A 23,327-nucleotide genomic window follows, 5' to 3' on the forward strand; every position below is an offset into this window, starting at 1 on the left:
AACTCAGGGTCCCTCTCACATACCTAGAGCTGAGAGAAGCCTCCTCTTGAGGTGCTTGTGGTAAGGTGGTATTCCTCTGGAGTCGAAGCCAGGGACTAACCTCTCATCTCGAGTTGATTTTTGGTCCACGGAGCTCTTTGGTGTCGCTACAGTGACCTCAGGATCCCTCTAGCCTTGAAACAGTGTTCTTGGGGTTTCTCTGGAGTGCCATCAAGGAAATCAAGGCTTTTTTCATGTTTGATGTGCAACAGGGAATTGCTCTGCACGCAGTGCAGGGGAATCGGGCCTCATCTCACGGCGAGGGGGAAGTCTCATGGTTTTCCTCGAGTTGCGGCGGGAACCTGGGGCATATTCTCGAGTTACGACGGGGATGGCCCTTCCACACACGTGTTTATTCAGCGACGTCAGGACTCCTTCTTAGTTGTGAGGGACAACTCGAGATTCTCCTCGAGGCTTGGCAGGGCAGTTGGGACACCTCTCCAGCTGAGGCGGGAGACCAAGGGTCCCTTTCCATGTGCCACAGGAATCCTGGGACTCCTATCAAGTTTCACGAGGAGTCAGGCATCGTCTCCTTTGGAGGCACTGATCTCCGCGTACCTCTGGAGTTTTCAAAGGATGTGAGGCCTCCGGTCACGATGAGGTGGGGAACTAGGTCTTTCTCTGTGGTCTCCACAGGGGATTCAGACATCCTTTCGTCTTGGGAGATGCAAGACGAGCCTGCATTCAAGTCACTGCAGGGATATCCGGCCTTATTTCGAGTCAGGGCATCGCGGTGTCCATTCCACTTGTGGCCGCAAACTCAGGGTCCCTCTCAAATACCTAGAGCTGAGAGAAGCCTCCTCTTGAGGTGCATGTGGTAAGGTGGTATTCCTCTGGATTCGAAGCCAGGGACTAACCTCTCATCTCTAGTTGATTTTTGGTCCACGGAGCTCTTTCGTGTTTCTACAGTGACCTCAGGATCCCTCTAGCCTTGAAACAGTGTTCTTGGGGTTTCTCTGGAGTGCCATCAAGGAAATCAAGGCTCCTTTCATGTGTGATGTGCAACACGGAATTGCTCTGCACGCAGTGCAGGGGAATCGGTCCTCATCTCGCGGCGAGGGGGAAGTCTCAAGGTTTTTCTCGAGTTGCGGCGGGAACCTGGGGTATATTCTCGAGTTACGACGGGGATGGCCCTTCCACCCACGTGTTTGTTCAGCGACGGCAGGACTCCTGCCTAGTTGCGAGGGAAAACTCGGGATTATCCTCGAGGCTTGGCAGGGCAATTGGGACGCCTCTCCAGCTGAGGCGGGAGACCAAGGGTCCCTTTCCACGTGCCACAGGAATCCTGGGACTCCTATCAAGTTTCACGAGGAGTCAGGCATCGTCTCCTTTGGAGGCACTGATCTCCGCGTACCTCTGGAGTTTTCAAAGGATGTGAGGCCTCCGGTCACGATGAGGTGGGGAACTAGGTATTTCTCTTTGGTCTCCACAGGGGATTCAGACATCCTTTCGTCTTGGGAGATGCAAGACGAGCCTGCATTCAAGTCACTGCAGGGATATCCGGCCTTATTTCGAGTCAGGGCGTCGCGGTGTCCATTCCACTTGAGGCCACAAACTCAGGGTTCCTCTCACATATCTAGAGCTGAGAGAAGCCTCCTCTTGAGGTGCTTGTGGTAAGGTGGTATTCCTCTGGAGTCGAAGCCAGGAACTACTCTCTTATCTCGAGTTGATTTTTGGTCCACAGAGCTCTTTCGTGTTGCTACAGTGACCTCAGGATCCCTCTAGTCTTGAAAGAGTGTTCTTGGGGTTTCTCTGGAGTGCCATCAAGGAAATCAAGGCTCCTTTCATGTGTGATGTGCAACACGGAATTGCTCTGCACGCAGTGCAGGGGAATCGGGCCTCATCTCGCGGCGAGGGGGAAGTCTCATGGTTTTTCTCGCGTTGCGGCGGGAACCTGGGGTATATTCTCGAGTTACGACGGGGATGGCCCTTCCACACACGTGTTTGTTCAGCGACAGCAGGACTCCTGCCTAGTTGCGAGGGACAACTCGGGATTCTCCTCGAGGCTTGGCCGTGCAACTGGAACGCTTCTCCAGCTGAGGCGGGAGACCAAGGATCCCTTTCCCCGTGCCACAGGAATCCTGGGAATCCTATCAAGTTTCACGAGGTGTCAGGCATCGTCTCCTTTGGAGGCACTGATCTCCGCGTACCTCTGGAGTTTTCAAAGGATGTGAGGCCTCCGGTCGCGATGAGGTGGGGAACTAGATCTTTCTCTGTGGTCTCCACAGGGGATTCAAACATCCTTTCATCTTTGCAGATGCAAAACGAGTCGGCATTCAAGTCACTGCAGAGATATCTGGCCTTATTTCGAGTCAGGGCATCGCGGTGTCCATTCCACTTGAGGCCGCAAATTCAGGGTCCCTTTCACATACCTAGAGCTGAGAGAAGCCTACTCTTGAGGTGCTTGTGGTAAGGTGGTATTCCTCCGGAGTCGAAGCCAGGGACTAACCTCTCATCTCGAGTTGATTCTTGGTCCACGGAGCTCTTTCGTGTTGCTACAGTGACCTCAGAATCCCTCTAGCCTGGAAACAGTGTTCTTGGGGTTTCTCTGGAGTGCCATCAAGGAAATCAAGGCTCCTTTCATGTGTGATGTGCAACACGGAATTGCTCTGCACGCAGTGCAGTGGAATCGGGACTCATCTCGCGGCGAGGGGGAAGTCTCATGATTTTTCTCGAGTTGCGGCAGGAACCTGGGGTATATTCTCGAGTTACGACGGGGATGACCCTTCCACCCACGTGTTTGTTCAGCAACGTCAGGAATCCTGCCTAGTTGCGAGGGACAACTCGGGATTCTCCTCGAGGCTTGGCAGGGCAATTGGGACGCCTCTCCAGCTGAGGCGGGAGACCAAGGGTCCCTTTCCACGTGCCACAGGAATCCTGGGACTCCTATCAAGTTTCACGAGGAGTCAGGCATCGTCTCCTTTGGAGGCACTGATCTCCGTGTACCTCTGGAATTTTCAAACGATGTGAGGCCTCCGGTCGCGATGAGGTGGGGAACTAGGTCTTTCTCTGTGGTCTCCACAGGGGATTCAGACATCCTTTCATCTCGGGAGATGCAAGACGAGCCTGCATTCAAGTCACTGCAGGGATATCCGGCCTTATTTCGCGTCAGGGCATCGCAGTGTCCATTCCACTTGAGGCCGCAAACTCAGCGTCCCTCTCACATACCTAGAGCTGAGAGAAGCCTCCTCTTGAGGTGCTTGTGGTAAGGTGGTATTCCTCTGGAGTCGAAGCCAGGGACTAACCTCTCATGTCGAGTTGATTCCTGGTCCATGGAGCTCTTTCGTGTTGCTACAGTGACCTCAGGATCCCTCTAGCCTTGAAACAGTGTTCTTGGGGTTTCTCTGGAGTGCCATCAAGGAAATCAAGTCTCCTTTCATGTGTGATGTGCCACACGGAATTCCTCTGCACACAGTGCAGGGAAATCGGGACTCATCTTGCGGCGAGGGGGTAGTCTCATGGTTTTTCTCGAGTTGCGGCGGTAACCTGGGGTATATTCCCGAGTTACGACGGGGATGACCCTTCCACACACGTGTGTGTTTAGCGACGTCAGGACTCCTGCCTAGTTGCGAGGGACAACTCAGGATTCTCCTCGAGGCTTGGCAGGGCAATTGGGACGCCTCTCCAGCTGAGGCGGGAGACCAAGCGACCCTTTCCAAGTGCCACAGGAATCCTGGGATTCCTATCAAGTTTCACGAGGAGTCAGGCATCGTCTCCTTTGGAGGCACTGATCTCCGCTTACCTCTGGAGTTTTCAAAGGATGTGAGGCTATAAGTCGCGATGAGGTGGAGAACTAAGTCTTTCTCTGTGCTTTCCACAGGGGATTCAGACATCCTTTCGTCTTGGGAGATGCAAGATGAGCCTGCATTCAAGTCACTGCAGGGATATCCGGCCTTATTTCGAGTCAGGGCATCGCGGTGTCCATTCCACTTGAGGCCGCAAACTCAGGGTCCCTCTCACATACCTAGAGCTGAGAGAAGCCTCCTCTTGAGGTGCTTGTGGTAAGTTGGTATTCCTCTGGAGTCGAATCCAGGGACTAACCTCCCTTCTCGAGTTGATTTTTGGTCCACAGAGTTCTTTCGTGTTGCTACAGTGACCTCAAGATCCCTCGAGCCTTGAAACAGTGTTCTTGGGGTTTCTCTGGAGTGCCATCAAGGAAATCAAGGCTCCTTTCATGTGTGATGTGCAAGACGGAATTGTTCTGCACGCAGTACAGGGGAATCGGGCCTCATCTCGCATTGAGGGGGAAGTCTCATGGTTTTTCTCGAGTTGCGGCGAGAACCTGGGGTATATCCTCGAGTTACCACGGGGATGGCCCTTCCACCCACGTGTTTGTTCAGCCATGTCAGGACTCCTGCCTAGTTGCGAGGGACAACTCGGGATTCTCCTCGAGGCATGGCAGGGCAATTGGAACGCCTCTCCAGCTGAGGCGGGAGACCAAGGGTCCCTTTCCACGTGCCACAAGAATCCTGGGACTCGTATCAAGTTTCACGAGGAGTCAGGCATCGTCTCCTTTGGAGGCACTGATCTTCGCGGACCTCTGGAGTTTTCAAAGGATGTGAGTCCTCCGGTCGCGATGAGGTGGGGAACTAGGTCTTTCTCTGTGGTCTCCACAGGGGATTCAAACATCCTTTCATCTTCGGAGATGCAAGACGAGCCTGCATTCAAGTCACTGCAGGGATATCCGGCCTTATTTCGCGTCAGGGCATCGCGGTGTCCATTCCACTTGAGGCCGCAAACTCAGGGTCCCTCTCACATACCTAGAGCTGCGAGAAGCCTCCTCTTGAGGTGCTTGTGGTAAGGTGGTATTCCTCTGGAGTCGAAGCCAGGGACTAACCTCTCATCTCGAGTTGATTTTTGGTCCACGGAGCTCTTTCGTGTTGCTACAGTGACCTCAGGATCCCTCTAGCCTTGAAACAGTGTTCTTGGGGTTTCTCTGGAGTGCCATCAAGGAAATCAAGGCTCCTTTCATGTGTGATGTGCAACACGGAATTGCTCTGCACGCAGTGCAGGGGAATCGAGCCTCATCTCGCGGCGAGGGGGAAGACTCATGGTTTTTCTCGAGTTGCGGCGAGAACCTGGGGTATATTCTCGAGTTACTACGGGGATTGCCCTTCCACCCACTTGTTTATTCAGCGTCGTCAGGACTCCTGCCTAGCTGCGAGGGACAACTCGGGATTCTCCTCGAGGCTTGGCAGGGCAATTGGAACGCCTCTCCAGCTGAGGCGGGAGACGAAGGGTCCCTTTCCACGTGCCACAGGAATCCTGGGACTCCTATCAATTTTCATGAGGAGTCAGGCATCGTCTCCTTTGGAGGCATTGATCTCCGCGTACCTCTGGAGTTTTCAAAGGATGTGAGGCCTCCGGTCCCGATGAGGTGGGGAACTAGGTCTTTCTCTGTGGTCTCTACAGGGGATTCAGACATCCTTTCGTCTTGGGAGATGCAAGACGAGCCTGCATTCAAGTCACTGCAGGGATATCCGGCCTTATTTCGAGTCAGGGCATCGCGGTGTCCATTCCACTTGAGGCCGCAAACTCAGGGTCCCTCTCACATAGCTAGAGCTGAGAGAAGCCTCCTCTTGAGGTGCTGTTGGTAAGGTGGTTTCCTCTGGAGTTGAAGCCAGGGACTAACCTCTCATCTCGAGTTGATTTTTGGTCCACGGTGCTCTTTCGTGTAGCTGCAGTGACCTCAGAATCCCTCTAGCCTTGAAACAGTGTTCTTGGGATTTCTCTGGAGTGCCATCAAGGAAATCAAGGCTCCTTTCATGTGTGATGTGCAGCACGGAATTGCTCTGCACGCACTGCAGGGGAATCGGGCCTCATCTCGCGGCGAGGGGGACGTCTCATGGTTTTTCTCGAGTTGCGGCGGGAACCTGGGGTATAATCTCGAGTTACGACGGGGATGGCCCTTCCACCCATGTGTTTGTTCAGCGACCTCAGGACTCCTGCCTAGTTGCGAGGGACAACTTGGGTTTCTCCTTGAGGCTTGGGAGGGCAATTGGGATGCCTCTCCAGCTGAGGCGGGAGACCAAGGGTCCCTTTCCACGTGCCACAGGAATCCTGGGACTCCTATCAAGTTTCACGAGGAGTCAGGCATCGTCTCCTTTGGAGACACTGATCTCCGCGTACCTCTGGAGTTTTCAAAGGATGTGAGGCCTCCGGTCGCGATGAGGTGGGGAACTAGGTCTTTCTCTGTGGTCTTCACAGGGGATTCAGACATCCTTTCATCTTGGGAGATGCAAGACGAGCCTGCATTCAAGTCACTGCAGGGATATCCAGCCTTATTTCGCGTCAGGGCATCGCGGTGTCCATTCCACTTGAGGCCGCAAACTCAGCGTCCCTCTCACATACCTAGAGCTGAGAGAAGCCTCCTCTTGAGGTGCTTGTGGTAAGGTGGTATTCCTCTGAAGTCGAAGCCAGGGACTAACCTCTCATCTCGAGTTGATTTTTGGTCCACGGAGCTCTTTCGTGTAGCTGCAGTGACCTCAGAATCCCTCTAGCCTTGAAACAGTGTTCCTGGGATTTCTCTGGAGTGCCATCAAGAAAATCAAGGCTCCTTTCATGTGTGATGTACAGCACGGAATTGCTCTGCACGCACTGCAGGGGAATCTGGCCTCATCTCGCGGCGAGGGGGACGTCTCATGGTTTTTCTCGAGTTGCGGCGGGAACCTGGGGTATATTCTCGAGTTACGACGGGGATGGCCCTTCCACCCACGTGTTTGTTCAGCGACGGCAGGACTCCTGCCTAGTTGCGAGGGAAAACTCGGGATTCTCCTCGAGGCTTGGCAGGGCAATTGGGACGCCTCTCCAGCTGAGGCGGGAGACCAAGGGTCCCTTTGCACGTGCCACAGGAATCCTGGGACTCCTATCAAGTTTCACGAGGAGTCAGGCATCGTCTCCTTTGGAGGCATTGATCTCCGCGTACGTCTGGAGTTTTCAAGGATGTGAGGCCTCCGGTCGCGATGAGGTGGGGAACTAGGTCTTTCTCTGTGGTCTCCACAGGGGATTCAGACATCCTTTCGTCTTGGGAGATGCAGGACGAGCCTGCATTCAAGTCACTGCAGGGATATCCGGCCTTATTTCGCGTCAGGGCATCGCAGTGTCCATTCCACTTGAGGCCGCAAACTCAGGGTCCCTCTCACATACCTAGAGCTGAGAGAAGCCTCCTCTTGAGGTGCTTGTGGTAAGGTGGTATTCCTCTGGAGTCGAAGCCAGGGACTAACCTCTCATCTCGAGTTGACTTTTGGCCCACGGAGCTCTTTGGTGTTGCTACAGTGACCTCAGGATCCCTCTAGCCTTGAAACAGTGTTCTTGGGGTTTCTCTGGAGTGCCATCAAGGAAATCAAGGCTCCTTTCATGTGTGATGTGCAATACGGAATTGCTTTGAATGCAGTGCAGGGGAATCGGGCCTCATCTTGCGGCGAGGGGGAAGTCTCATGGTTTTCCTCGAGTTGCGGCGGGAACCTGGGGTATATTCTCGAGTTACGACGGGGATGGACCTTCCACCCACGTGTTTGTTCAGCGACGTCAGGACTCCTACCTAGTTGCGAGGGACAACTCGGGATTCTCCTCGAGGCTTCGCAGGGCAATTGGGACGCCTCTCCAGCTGAGGCGGGAGACCAACGGTCCCTTTCCACTTGCCACAGGAATCCTGGGACTCCAATCAAGTTTCAGGAGGAGTCAGGCATCGTCTCCTTTGGAGGCACTGATCTCCTCGTACCTCTGGAGTTTTCAAAGGATGTGAGGTCTCCGGTTGCCATGAAGTGGGGAACTAGGTCTTTCTCTGTGGTCTCCACAGGGGATTCAGACATCCTTTCATCTTGGGAGATGCAAGACGAGCCTGCATTCAAGTCACTGCAGGGATATCCGGCCTTATTTCGCGTCAGGGCATCGCGGGGTCCATTCCACTTGAGTCCGCAAACTCAGGGTCCCTCTCACATACCTAGAGCTGAGAGAAGCCTCCTCTTGAGGTGCTTGTGGTTAGGTGGTATTCCTCTGGAGTCGAAGCCAGGGACCAACCTCTCATCTCGAGTTGATTTTTGGTCCACGGAGCTCTTTCGTCTTGCTACAGTGACCTCAGGATCCCTCTAGCCTTGAAACAGTGTTCTTGGGGTTTCTCTGGAGTGCCATTAAGGAAATCAAGGCTCCTTTCATGTGTGATGTGCAATACGGAATTGCTTTGAATGCAGTGCAGGGGAATCGGGCCTCATCTTGCGGCGAGGGGGAAGTCTCATGGTTTTCCTCGAGTTGCGGCGGGAACCTGGGGTATATTCTCGAGTTACGACGGGGATGGACCTTCCACCCACGTGTTTGTTCAGCGACGTCAGGACTCCTACCTAGTTGCGAGGGACAACTCGGGATTCTCCTCGAGGCTTGGCAGGGCAATTGGGACGCCTCTCCAGCTGAGGCGGGAGACGAAGGGTCCCTTTCCACGTGCCACAGGAATCCTGGGACTCCAATCAAGTTTCAGGAGGAGTCAGGCATCGTCTCCTTTGGAGGCACTGATCTCCTCGTACCTCTGGAGTTTTCAAAGGGTGTGAGGCCACCGGTCGCCATGAAGTGGGGAACTAGGTCTTTCTCTGTGGTCTTCACAGGGGATTCAGACATCCTTTCATCTTGGGAGATGCAAGACGAGCCTGCATTCAAGTCACTGCAGGGATATCCGGCCTTATTTCGCGTCAGGGCATCGCGGTGTCCATTCCACTTGAGGCCGCAAACTCAGCGTCCCTCTCACATACCTAGAGCTGAGAGAAGCCTCCTCTTGAGGTGCTTGTGGTAAGGTGGTATTCCTCTGGAGTCGAAGCCAGGGACTAACCTCTCATCTCGATTTGATTTTTGGTCCACGGAGCTCTTTCGTGTGGCTACAGTGACCTCAGGATCCCTCTAGCCTTGAAACAGTGTTCTTGGGGTTTCTCTGGAGTGCCATCAAGGAAATCAAGGCTCCTTTCATGTTTGATGTTCAATACGGAATTGCTCTGCATGCAGTGCAGGGGAATCGGGCCTCATCTCACGGCGAGGGGGAAGTCTCATGGTTTTTCTCGAATTGCGGCGGGAACCTGGGGTATATTCTCGAGTTACGACGGGGATGGCCCTTCCACACACATGTTTGTTCATCGACGGCAGGACTCCTGCCTAGTTGCGAGGGAAAACTCGGGATTCTCCTCGAGGCTTGGCAGGGCAATTGGGACGCCTCTCCAGCTGAGGCGGGAGACCAAGGGTCCCTTTGCACGTGCCACAGGAATCCTGGGACTCCTATCAAGTTTCACGAGGAGTCAGGCATCGTCTCCTTTGGAGGCACTGATCTCCGCGTACGTCTGGAGTTTTCAAGGATGTGAGGCCTCCGGTCGCGATGAGGTGGGGAACTAGGTCTTTCTCTGTGGTCTCCACAGGGGATTCAGACATCCTTTCGTCTTGGGAGATGCAGGACGAGCCTGCATTCAAGTCACTGCAGGGATATCCGGCCTTATTTCGAGTCAGGGCATCGCGGTGTCCATTCCACTTGGGGCCGCAAACTCAGGGTCCTTCTCAGATGCCTAGAGCTGAGAGAAGCCTCCTCTTGAGGTGCTTGTGGTAAGGTGGTATTCCTCTGGAGTCGAAGCCAGGGACTAACTTCTCATCTCGAGTTGATTTGTGGTCCATGGAGCTCTTTCGTGTTGCTACAGTGACCTCAGGATCCCTCTAGCCTTGAAACAGTGTTCTTGAGGTTTCTCTGGAGTGCCATCAAGGAAATCAATGCTCCTTTCATGTGTAATGTGCAACACGGAATTGCTCTGCACGCAGTGCAGGGGAATCGGGCCTCATCTCGCGGCGAGGGGGAAGTCTCATGGTTTTTCTCGAGTTGCGGCGGGAACCTGGGGTATATTCTCGAGTTACGACGGGGATGGCCCTTCCACACACGTGTTTGTTCAGCGACGGCAGGACTCCTGCCTAGTTGCGAGGAAAAACTCGGGATTCTCCTCGAGGCTTAGTAGGGCAATTGGGACGCCTCTCCAGCTGAGGCGGAAGACCAAGCGTCCCTTTCCACGTGCCACAGGAATCCTGGGACTCCTATCAAGTTTCACGAGGAGTCAGGCATCGTCTCCCTTGGAGGCACTGATCTCCGCGTACGTCTGGAGTTTTCAAAGGATGTGAGGCCTCCGGTCGCGATGAGGTGGGGAACTAGGTCTTTCTCTGTGGTCTCCACAGGTGATTCAGTCATCCTTTCGTCTTGGGAGATGCAAGACGAGCCTGCATTCAAGTCACTGCAGGGATATCCGGCCTTATTTCGCGTCAGGGCATCGCAGTGTCCATTCCACTTGAGGCCGCAAACTCAGGGTCCCTCTCACATACCTAGAGCTGAGAGAAGCCTCCTCTTGAGGTGCTTGTGGTAAGGTGGTATTCCTCTGGAGTCGAAGCCAGGGACTAACCTCTCATCTCGAGTTGATTTTTGGTCCACGGAGCTCTTTGGTGTTGCTACAGTGACCTCAGGATCCCTCTAGCCTTGAAACAGTGTTCTTGGGGTTTCTCTGGAGTGCCATCAAGGAAATCAAGGCTTTTTTCATGTTTGATGTGCAACAGGGAATTGCTCTGCATGCAGTGCAGGGGAATCGGGCCTCATCTCACGGCGAGGGGGAAGTCTCATGGTTTTCCTCGAGTTGCGGCGGGAACCTGGGGTATATTCTCGAGTAACGATGGGGATGGACCTTCCACCCACGTGTTTGTTCAGCGACGTCAGGACTCCTACCTAGTTGCGAGGGACAACTCGGGATTCTCCTCGAGGCTTGGCAGGGCAATTGGGACGCCTCTCCAGCTGAGGCGGGAGACGAAGGGTCCCTTTCCACGTGCCACAGTAATCCTGGGACTCAATCAAGTTTCAGGAGGAGTCAGGCATCGTCTCCTTTGGAGGCACTGATCTCCTCGTACCTCTGGAGTTTTCAAAGTATGTGAGGTCTCCGGTCGCCATGAAGTGGGGAACTCGGTCTTTCTCTGTGGTCTCCACAGGGGATTCAGACATCCTTTCATCTTGGGAGATGCAAGACGAGCCTGCATTCAAGTCACTGCAGGGATATCCGGCCTTATTTCGAGTCAGGGCATCGCGTTGTCCATTCCACTTGAGGCCGCAAACTCAGGGTCCCTCTCACGTAGCTAGAGCTGAGAGAAGCCTCCTCTTGAGGTGCTTGTGGTAAGGTGGTTTCCTCTGGAGTCGAAGCCAGGGACTAACCTCTCATCTCGAGTTGATTTTTGGTCCACGGAGCTCTTTCGTGTAGCTACAGTGACCTCAGGATCCCTCTAGCCTTGAAACAGTGTTCTTGGGGTTTCTCTGGAGTGCCATCAAGGAAATCAAGGCTCCTTTCATGTGTGATGTGCAGCACGGAATTGCTCTGCACGCAGTGCAGGGGAATCTGGCCTCATCTCGCGGCGAGGGGGACGTCTCATGGATTTTCTCGAGTTGCGGCCGGAACCTGGGGTATATTCTCGAGTTACGACGGGGATGGCCCTTCCACACACGTGTTTGTTCAGCGACGTCAGGACTCCTGCCTAGTTGCGAGGGACAACTCGGGATTCTCCTCGAGGCTTGGGAGGGCAATTGGGACGCCTCTCCAGCTGAGGCGGGAGACCAAGGGTCCCTTTCCATGTACCACAGGAATCCTGCGACTCCTATCAAGTTTCACGAGGAGTCAGGCATCGTCTCCTTTGGAGGCACTGATCTCCGCGTTCCTCTAGCTTTCAAAGGATGTGAGGCCTCCGGTCGCGATGAGGTGGGGGACTAGGTCTTTCTCTGTGGTCTCCACAGGGGATTCAGACATCGTTTCATCTTGGGAGATGCAAGACGAGCCTGCATTCAAGTCACTGCAGGGATATCCGGCCTTATTTCGCGTCAGGGCATCGCGGGGTCCATTCCACTTGAGGCCGCAAACTCAGGGTCCCTCTCACATACCTAGAGCTGAGAGAAGCCTCCTCTTGAGGTGCTTGTGGTTAGGTGGTATTCCTCTGGAGTCGAAGCCAGGGACTAACCTCTCATCTCGAGTTGATTTTTGGTCCACAGAGCTCTTTCGACTTGCTACAGTGACCTCAGGATCCCTCTAGCCTTGAAACAGTGTTCTTGGGGTTTCTCTGGAGTGCCATCAAGGAAATCAAGGCTCCTTTCATGTGTGATGTGCAATACGGAATTGCTTTGAATGCAGTGCAGGGGAATCGGGCCTCATCTTGCGGCGAGGGGGAAGTCTCATGGTTTTCCTCGAGTTGCGGCGGGAACCTGGGGTATATTCTCGAGTTACGACGGGGATGGACCTTCCACCCACGTGTTTGTTCAGCGACGTCAGGACTCCTACCTAGTTGCGAGGGACAACTCGGGATTCTCCTCGAGGCTTGGCAGGGCAATTGGGACGCCTCTCCAGCTGAGGCGGGAGACCAAGGGTCCCTTTCCACGTGCCACAGGAATCCTGGGACTCCAATCAAGTTTCAGGAGGAGTCAGGCATCGTCTCCTTTGGAGGCACTGATCTCCTCGTACCTCTGGAGTTTTCAAAGGATGTGAGGTCTCCCGTCGCCATGAAGTGGGGAACTAGGTCTTTCTCTGTGGTCTTCACAGGGGATTCAGACATCCTTTCATCTTGGGAGATGCAAGACGAGCCTTCATTCAAGTCACTGCAGGGATATCCGGCCTTATTTCGCGTCAGGGCATCACGGTGTCCATTCCACTTGAGGCCGCAAACTCAGGGTCCCTCTCACATACCTAGAGCTGAGAGAAGCCTCCTCTTGAGGTGCTTGTGGTAAGGTGGTATTCCTCTGGAGTCGAAGCCAGGGACTAACCTCTCATCTCGAGTTAATTTGTGGTCCACGGAGTTCTTTCATGTTGCTACAGTGACCTCAGGATCCCTCTAGCCTTGAAACAGTGTTCTTGGAGTTTCTCTGGAGTGCCATCAAGGAAATCAAGGCTCCTTTCATGTGTGATGTGCAACACGGAATTGCTCTGCACGCAGTGCAGGGGAATCGGGCCTCATCTCGCTGCGAGGGGGAAGTCTCAAGGTTTTTCTCGAGTTGCGGCGGGAACCTGGGGTATATTCTCGAGTTATGACGGGGATGGCCCTTCCACCCACGTGTTTATTCAGCGACATCAGGACTCCTTCCTAGTTGTGAGGGACAACTCGAGATTCTCCTCGAGGCTTGGCAGGGCAATTGGGACACCTCTCCAGCTGAGGCGCGAGACCAAGGGTCCCTATCCAAGTGCCACAGGAATCCTGGGACTCCTATCAAGTTTCACGAGGAGTCAGGCATCATCTCCTTTGGAGGCACTGATCTCAGTGTACCTCTGGAATTTTCAAAGTATGTGAGGCCTCCGGTCGCAATGACGTGGGGAACTAGGTCTTTCTCTGTGGTCTCCACAGGGGATTCAGACATCCTTTCGTCTTGGGAGATGCAAGACGAGCCTGCATTCAAGTCACTGCAGGGATATCCGGCCTTATTTCGCGTCAGGGCATCGCAGTGTCCATTCCACTTGAGGCCGCAAACTCAGGGTCCCTCTCACATACCTAGAGCTGAGAGAAGCCTCCTCTTGAGGTGCTTGTGGTAAGGTGGTATTCCTCTGGAGTCGAAGCCAGGGACTAACCTCTCATCTCGAGTTGATTTTTGGTCCACGGAGCTCTTTGGTGTTGCTACAGTGACCTCAGGATCCCTCTAGCCTTGAAACAGTGTTCTTGGGGTTTCTCTGGAGTGCCATCAAGGAAATCAAGGCTTTTTTCATGTTTGATGTGCAACAGGGAATTGCTCTGCACGCAGTGCAGGGGAATCGGGCCTCATCTCACGGCGAGGGGGAAGTCTCATGGTTTTTTTCGAGTTGCGGCGAGAACCTGGGGTATATTCTCGAGTTATGACGGGGATGGCCCTTCCACCCACGTGTTTATTCAGCGACATCAGGACTCCTTCCTAGTTGTGAGGGACAACTCGAGATTCTCCTCGAGGCTTGGCAGGGCAGTTGGGACGCCTCTCCAGCTGAGGCGGGAGACCAAGGGTCCCTTTCCACGTGCCATAGGAATCCTGGGACTCCTATCAAGTTTCACGAGGAGTCAGGCATCGTCTCCTTTGGAGGCACTGATCTCCGAGTACCTCTGGAGTTTTCAAAGGATGTGAGGTCTCCGGTCACGATGAGGTGGGGAACTAGGTCTTTCTCTGTGGTCTCCACAGGAGATTCAGACATCCTTTCGTCTTGGGAGATGCAAGACGAGCCTGCATTCAAGTCACTGCAGGGATATCCGGCCTTATTTCGAGTCAGGGCATCGCAGTGTCCATTCCACTTGTGGCCGCAAACTCAGGGTCCCTCTCACATACCTAGAGCTGAGAGAAGCCTCCTCTTGAGGTGCTTGTGGTAAGGTGGTATTCCTCTGGAGTCGAAGCCAGGGAATAACCTCTCATCTCGAGTTAATTTGTGGTCCACGGAGTTCTTTCATGTTGCTACAGTGACCTCAGGATCCCTCTAGCCTTGAAACAGTGTTCTTGGAGTTTCTCTGGAGTGCCATCAAGGAAATCAAGGCTCCTTTCATGTGTGATGTGCAACACGGAATTGCTCTGCACGCAGTGCAGGGGAATCGGGCCTCATCTCGCTGCGAGGGGGAAGTCTCAAGGTTTTTCTCGAGTTGCGGCGGGAACCTGGGGTATATTCTCGAGTTACGACGGGGATGGCCCTTCCACCCACGTGTTTGTTCATTGACAGCAGGAATCCTGCCTAGTTGCGAGGGAAAACTCGGGATTCTCCTCGAGGCTTGGCAGGGCAATTGGGACGCCTCTCCAGCTGAGGCGGAAGACCAAGGGACCCTTTCCACGTGCCACAGGAATCCTGGGACTCCTATCAAGTTTCACGAGGAGTCAGGCATCGTCTCCCTTGGAGGCACTGATCTCCGCGTACGTCTGGAGTTTTCAAAGGATGTGAGGCCTCCGGTCGCGATTAGGTGGGGAACTAGGTCTTTCTCTGTGGTCTCCACAGGGGATTCAGACATCCTTTCGTCTAGGGAGATGCAAGACGAGCCTGCATTCAAGTCACTGCAGGGATATCCGGCGTTATTTCGCGTCAGGGCATCGCAGTGTCCATTCCACTTGAGGCCGCAAACTCAGGGTCCCTCTCACATACCTAGAGCTGAGAGAAGCCTCCTCTTGAGGTGCTTGTGGTAAGGTGGTATTCCTCTGGAGTCGAAGCCAGGGACTAACCTCTCATCTCGAGTTGATTTTTGGTCCACGGAGCTCTTTCGTGTTGCTACAGTGACCTCAGGATCCCTCTAGCCTTGAAACAGTGTTCTTGGGGTTTCTCTGGAGTGCCATCAAGGAAATCAAGGCTCCTTTCATGTGTGATGTGCAATACGGAATTGCTTTGAATGCAGTGCAGGGGAATCGGGCCTCATCTTGCGGCGAGGGGGAAGTCTCATGGTTTTCCTCGAGTTGCGGCGGGAACCTGGTTTATATTCTCGAGTTACGACGGGGATGGACCTTCCACCCACGTGTTTGTTCAGCGACGTCAGGACTCCTACCTAGTTGCGAGGGACAACTCGGGATTCTCCTCGAGGCTTAGCAGGGCAATTGGGACGCCTCTCCAGCTGAGGCGGGAGACCAAGGGTCCCTTTCCACGTGCCACAGGAATCCTGGGACTCCTATCAAGTTTCACGAGGAGTCAGGCATCGTCTCCTTTGGAGGCACTGATCTCCGCGTACGTCTGGAGTTTTCAAAGGATGTGAGGCCTCCGGTCGCGATGAGGTGGGGAACTAGGTCTTTCTCTGTGGTCTCCACACGGGATTCAGACATCCTTTCGTCTTGGGAGATGCAAGACGAGCCTGCATTCAAGTCACTGCAGGGATATCCGGCCTTATTTCGAGTCAGGCCATCGCGGTGTCCATTCCACTTGAGGCCGCAAACTGAGGGTCCCTGTCACATACCTAGAGCTGAGAGAAGCCTCCTCTTGAGGTGCTTGTGGTAAGGTGGTTTCCTCTGGAGTCGAAGCCAGGGACTAACCTCTCATCTCGAGTTGATTTTTGGTCCACGGAGCTCTTTCGTGTAGCTACAGTGACCTCAGGATCCCTCGAGCCTTGAAACAGTGTTCTTGGGTTTTCTCTGGAGTGCCATCAAGGAAATCAAGGCTCCTTTCATGTGTGATGTGCAGCACGGAATTGCTCTGCACGCAGTGCAGGGGAATCTGGCCTCATCTCGCGGCGAGGGGGACGTCTCATGGATTTTCTCGAGTTGCGGCCGGAACCTGGGGTATATTCTCGAGTTACGACGGGGATGGCCCTTCCACACACGTGTTTGTTCAGCGACGTCAGGACTCCTGCCTAGTTGCGAGGGACAACTCGGGATTCTCCTCGAGGCTTGGGAGGGCAATTGGGACGCCTCTCCAGCTGAGGCGGGAGACCAAGGTTCCCTTTCCATGTACCACAGGAATCCTGCGACTCCTATCAAGTTTCACGAGGAGTCAGGCATCGTCTCCTTTGGAGGCACTGATCTCCGCGTACCTCTTGCTTTCAAAGGATGTGAGGCCTCCGGTCGCGAAGAGGTGGGGAACTAGGTCTTTCTCTGTGGTCTCCACAGGGGATTCAGACATCCTTTCATCTTGGAAGATGCAAGACGAGCCTGCATTCAAGTCACTGCAGGGATATCCGGCCTTATTTCGCGTCAGGGCATCGCGGGGTCCATTCCACTTGAGTCCGCAAACTCAGGGTCCCTCTCACATAGCTAGAGCTGAGATAAGCCTCCTCTTGTGGTGCTTGTGGTTAGGTGGTATTCCTCTGGAGTCGAAGCCAGGGACTAACCTCTCATCTCGAGTTGATTTTTGGTCCACGGAGCTCTTTCGTCTTGCTACAGTGACCTCAGGATCCCTCTAGCCTTGAAACAGTGTTCTTGGGGTTTCTCTGGAGTGCCATCAAGGAAATCAAGGCTCCTTTCATGTGTGATGTGCAATACGGAATTGCTTTGAATGCAGTGCAGGGGAATCGGGCCTCATCTTGCGGCGAGGGGGAAGTCTCATGGTTTGCCTCGAGTTGCGGCGGGAACCTGGGGTATATTCTCGAGTTACGACGGGGATGGACCTTCCACCCACGTGTTTGTTCAGCGACGTCAGAACTCCTACCTAGTTGCGAGGGACAACTCGGGATTCTCCTCGAGGCTTGGCAGGGCAATTGGGATGCCTCTCCAGCTGAGGCGGGAGACGAAGGGTCCCTTTCCACGTGCCACAGGAATCCTGGGACTCCAATCAAGTTTCACGAGGAGTCAGGCATCGTCTCCCTTGGAGGCACTGATCTCTGCGTGCGTCTGGAATTTTCCAAGGATGTGAGGGCTCCGGTCGCGATGACGTGGGGAACTAGGTCTTTCTCTGTGGTCTCCACAGGGGATTCAGACATCCTTTCATCTTGGGAGATGCAAGACGAGCCTGCATTCAAGTCACTGCAAGGATATCCGGCGTTATTTCGCGTCAGGGCATCGCAGTGTCCATTCCACTTGAGGCCGCAAACTCAGGGTCCCTCTCACATACCTAGAGCTGAGAGAAGCCTCCTCTTGAGGTGCTTGTGGTAAGGTGGTATTCCTCTGGAGTCGAAGCCAGGGACTAACCTCTCATCTCGAGTTGATTTTTGGTCCACGGAGCTCTTTGGTGTTGCTACAGTGACCTCAGGATCCCTCTAGCCTTGAAACAGTGTTCTTGGGGTTTCTCTGGAGTGCCATCAAGGAAATCAAGGCTCCTTTCATGTGTGATGTGCATTACGGAATTGCTTTGAATGCAGTGCAGGGGAATCGGGCCTCATCTTGCGGCGAGGGGGAAGTCTCATGGTTTTTCTCGAGTTGCGGCGGGAACCTGGGGTATATTCTCGAGTTACGACGGGGATGGCCCTTCCACCCACGTGTTTGTTCAGCGAGGGTAGGACTCCTACCTAGTTGCGAGGGACAACTCGGGATTCTCCTCGAGGCTTGGCAGGGCAATTGGGACGCCTCTCCAGCTGAGGCGGGAGACGAAGGGGCCCTTTCCACGTGCCACAGGAATTCTGGGACTCCTATCAAGTTTCACGAGGAGTCAGGCATCGTCTCCTTTGGAGGCACTGATCTCAGTGTACCTCTGGAGTTTTCAAAGTATGTGAGGCCTCCGGTCGCGATGAGGTGGGGAACTAGGTCTTTCTCTGTGGTCTCCACAGGGGATTCAGACATCCTTTCGTCTTGGGAGATGCAAGACGAGCCTGCATTCAAGTCACTGCAGGGATATCCGGCCTTATTTCGAGTCAGGCGATCGCGGTGTCCATTCCACTTGAGGCCGCAAACTCAGGGTCCCTCTCACATACCTAGAGCTGAGAGAAGCCTCCTCTTGAGGTGCTTGTGGTAAGGTCGTATTCCTCTGGAGTCGAAGCCAGGGACTAACCTCTCATCTCGAGTTGATTTTTCGTCCACGGAGCTCTTTCGTGTAGCTACAGTGACCTCAGGATCCCTCTAGCCTTGAAACAGTGTTCTTGGGGTTTCTCTGGAGTGCCATCAAGGAAATCAAGGCTCCTTTCATGTGTGATGTGCAGCACGGAATTGCTCTGCACGCAGTGCAGGGGAATCTGGCCTCATCTCGCGGCGAGGGGGACGTCTCATGGATTTTCTCGAGTTGCGGCCGGAACCTGGGGTATATTCTCGAGTTACGACGGGGATGGCCCTTCCACACACGTGTTTGTTCAGCGACGTCAGGACTCCTGCCTAGTTGCGAGGGACAACTCGGGATTCTCCTCGAGGCTTGGCAGGGCAATTGGGACGCCTCTCCAGCTGAGGCGGGAGACCAAGGGTCCCTTTCCATGTACCACAGGAATCCTGCGACTCCTATCAAGTTTCACGAGGAGTCAGGCATCGTCTCCTTTGGAGGCACTGATCTCCGCGTACCTCTAGCTTTCAAAGAATGTGAGGCCTCCGGTCGCGATGAGGAGGGGAACTAGGTCTTTCTCTGTGGTCTCCACAGGGGATTCAGACATCCTTTCATCTTGGGAGATGCAAGACGAGCCTGCATTCAAGTCACTGCAGGGATATCCGGCCTTATTTCGCCTCAGGGCATCGCGGGGTCCATTCCACTTGAGTTCGCAAACTCAGGGTCCCTCTCACATACCTAGAACTGAGAGAAGCCTCCTCTTGAGGTGCTTGTGGTTAGGTGGTATTCCTCTGGAGTCGAAGCCAGGGACTAACCTCTCATCTCGAGTTGATTTTTGGTCCACGGAGCTCTTTCGTCTTGCTACAGTGACCTCAGGATCCCTCTAGCCTTGAAACAGTGTTCTTGGGGTTTCTCTGGAGTGCCATCAAGGAAATCAAGGCTCCTTTCATGTGTGATGTGCAATACGGAATTGCTTTGAATGCAGTGCAGGGGAATCGGGCCTCATCTTGCGGCGAGGGGGAAGTCTCATGGTTTTCCTCGAGTTGCGGCGGGAACCTGGGGTATATTCTCGAGTTACGACGGGGATGGACCTTCCACCCACGTGTTTGTTCAGCGACGTCAGGACTCCTACCTAGTTGCGAGGGACAACTCGTTATTCTCCTCGAGGCTTGGCAGGGCAATTGGGACGCCTCTCCAGCTGAGGCGGGAGACGAAGGGTCCCTTTCCACGTGCCACAGGAATCCTGGGACTCCAATCAAGTTTCAGGAGGAGTCAGGCATCGTCTCCTTTGGAGGCACTGATCTCCTCGTACCTCTGGAGTTTTCAAAGGATGTGAGGCCTCCGGTCGCGAAGAGGTGGGGAACTAGGTCTTTCTCTGTGGTCTCCACAGGGGATTCAGACATCCTTTCATCTTGGGAGATGCAAGACGAGCCTGCATTCAAGTCACTGCAGGGATATCCGGCGTTATTTCGAGTCAGGGCATCGCAGTGTCCATTCCACTTGAGGCCGCAAGCTCAGGGTCCCTCTCACATACCTAGAGCTGAGAGAAGCCTCCTCTTGAGGTGCTTGTGCTAAGGTGGTATTCCTCTGGAGTCGAAGCCAGGGACTAACCTCTCATCTCGAGTTGATTTTTGGTCCACGGAGCTCTTTGGTGTTGCTACAGTGACCTCAGGATCCCTCTAGCCTTGAAACAGTGTTCTTGGGGTTTCTCTGGAGTGCCATCAAGGAAATCAAGGCTTTTTTCATGTTTGATGTGCAACAGGGAATTGCTCTGCACGCAGTGCAGGGGAATCGCGCCTCATCTCACGGCGAGGGGGAAGTCTCATGGTTTTCCTCGAGTTGCGGCAAGAACCTGGGGTATATTCTCGACTTACGACGGGGATGGCCCTTTCACCCACGTGTTTATTCAGCGACATCAGGACTCCTTCCTAGTTGTGAGGGACAACTCGAGATACTCCTCGAGGCTTGGCAGGGCAGTTGGGACGCCTCTCCAGCTGAGGCGGGAGACCAAGGGTCCCTTTCCACGTGCCACAGGAATCCTGGGACTCCTATCAAGTTTCACGAGGAGTCAGGCATCGTCTCCTTTGGAGGCACTGATCTCCGCGTACCTCTAGAATTTTCAAAGGATGTGAGGCCTCCGGTCGCGATGAGGTGGGGAACTAGGTCTTTCTCTGTGGTCTCCACAGGGGATTCAGAAATCCTTTCGTCTAGGGAGATGCAAGACGAGCCTGCATTCAAGTCACTGCAGGGATATCCGGCGTTATTTCGCGTCAGGGCATCCCAGTGTCCATTCCACTTGAGGCCGCAAACTCAGGGTCCCTCTCACATACCTAGAGCTGAGAGAAGCCTCCTCTTGAGGTGCTTGTGGTAAGGTGGTATTCCTCTGGAGTCGAAGCCAGGGACTAACCTCTCATCTCGAGTTGATTTTTGGTCCACGGAGCTCTTTGGTGTTGCTACAGTGACCTCAGGATCCCTCTAGCCTTGAAACAGTGTTCTTGGGGTTTCTCTGGAGTGCCATCAAGGAAATCAAGGCTTTTTTCATGTTTGATGTGCAACAGGGAATTGCTCTGCACGCAGTGCAGGGGAATCGCGCCTCATCTCATGGCGAGGGGGAAGTCTCATGGTTTTTTTCGAGTTGCGGCGAGAACCTGGGGTATATTCTCGAGTTACCACGGGGATGGCCCTTCCACCCACGTGTTTGTTCAGCGACATCAGGACTCCTTCCTAGTTGTGAGGGACAACTCGAGATTCTCCTCGAGGCTTGGCAGGGCAGTTGGGACGCCTCTCCAGCTGAGGCGGGAGACCAAGGGTCCCTTTCCACGTGCCACAGGAATCCTGGGACTCCTATCAAGTTTCACGAGGAGTCAGGCATCGTCTCCTTTGGAGGCACTGATCTCAGTGTACCTCTGGAGTTTTCAAAGGATGTGAGGCCTCCGGTCACGATGAGGTGGGGAACTAGGTCTTTCTCTGTGGTCTCCACAGGGGATTCAGACATCCTTTCATCTTGGGAGATGCAAGACGAGCCTGCATTCAAGTCACTGCAGGGATATCCGGCCTTATTTCGAGGCAGGGCATCGCGGTGTCCATTCCACTTGTGGCCGCAAACTCAGGGTCCCTCTCACATACCTAGAGCTGAGAGAAGCCTCCTCTTGAGGTGCTTGTGGTAAGGTGGTATTCCTCTGGAGTCGAAGCCAGGGACTAACCTCTCATCTCAAGTTAATTTGTGGTCCACGGAGTTCTTTCGTGTTGCTACAGTGACCTCAGGATCCCTCTAGCCTTGAAACAGTGTTCTTGGGGTTTCTCTGGAGTGCCATCAAGGAAATCAAGGCTCCTTTCATGTGTGATGTGCAATACGGAATTGCTTTGAATGCAGTGCAGGGGAATCGGGCCTCATCTTGCGGCGAGGGGGAAGTCTCATGGTTTTCCTCGAGTTGCGGCGGGAACCTGGGGTATATTCTCGAGTTACGACGGGGATGGACCTTCCACCCACGTGTTTGTTCAGCGACGTCAGGACTCCTACCTAGTTGCGAGGGACAACTCGGGATTCTCCTCGAGGCTTGGCAGGGCAATTGGGATGCCTCTCCAGCTGAGGCGGGAGACGAAGGGTCCCTTTCCACGTGCCACAGGAATCCTGGGACTCCAATCAAGTTTCACGAGGAGTCAGGCATCGTCTCCCTTGGAGGCACTGATCTCCGCGTGCGTCTGGAGTTTTCAAAGGATGTGAGGCCTCCGGTCGCGATGAGGTGGGGAACTAGGTCTTTCTCTGTGGTCTCCACAGGGGATTCAGACATCCTTTCGTCTAGGGAGATGCAAGACGAGCCTGCATTCAAGTCACTGCAGGGATATCCGGCGTTATTTCGAGTCAGGCCATCGCGGTGTCCATTCCACTTGAGGCCGCAAACTCAGGGTCCCTCTCACATACCTAGAGCTGAGAGAAGCCTCCTCTTGAGGTGCTTGTGGTAAGGTGGTATTCCTCTGGAGTCGAAGCCAGGGACTAACCTCTCATCTCGAGTTGATTTTTGGTCCACGGAGCTCTTTCGTGTAGCTACAGTGACCTCAGGATCCCTCTAGCCTTGAAACAGTGTTCTTGGGGTTTCTCTAGAGTGCCATCAAGGAAATCAAGGCTCCTTTCATGTGTGATGTGCAGCACGGAATTGCTCTGCACGCAGTGCAGGGGAATCTGGCCTCATCTCGCGGAGAGGGGGAAGTCTCATAGATTTTCTCGGGTTGCGGCGGGAACCTGGGGTATATTCTCGAGTTACGACGGGGATGGCCCTTCCACCCACGTGTTTATTCAGCGACATCAGGACTCCTTCCTAGTTGTGAGGGACAACTCGAGATTCTCCTCGAGGCTTGGCAGGGCAGTTGGGACGCCTCTCCAGCTGAGGCGGGAGACCAAGGGTCCCTTTCCACGTGCCACAGGAATCCTGGGACTCCTATCAAGTTTCACGAGGAGTCAGGCATCGTCTCCTTTGGAGGCACTGATCTCCGCGTACCTCTGAAGTTTTCAAAGGATGTGAGGCCTCCGGTCGCGATGAGGTGGGGAACTAGGTCTTTCTCTGTGGTCTCCACAGGGGATTCAGACAGCCTTTCGTCTAGGGAGATGCAAGACGAGCCTGCATTCAAGTCACTGCAGGGATATCCGGCGTTATTTCGCGTCAGGGCATCGCAGTGTCCATTCCACTTGAGGCCGCAAACTCAGGGTCCCTCTCACATACATAGGGCTGAGAGAAGCCTCCTATTGAGGTGCTTGTGGTAAGGTGGTATTCCTCTGGAGTCGAAGCCAGGGACTAACCTCTCATCTCGAGTTGATTTTTGGTCCACGGAGCTCTTTGGTGTTGCTACAGTGACCTCAGGATCCCTCTAGCCTTGAAACAGTGTTCTTGGGGTTTCTCTGGAGTGCCATCAAGGAAATCAAGGCTTTTTTCATGTTTGATGTGCAACAGGGAA

Source organism: Cervus elaphus, chromosome 18 (genome assembly GCF_910594005.1).
Source record: "Cervus elaphus chromosome 18, mCerEla1.1, whole genome shotgun sequence".
Taxonomy (NCBI): domain Eukaryota; kingdom Metazoa; phylum Chordata; class Mammalia; order Artiodactyla; family Cervidae; genus Cervus; species Cervus elaphus.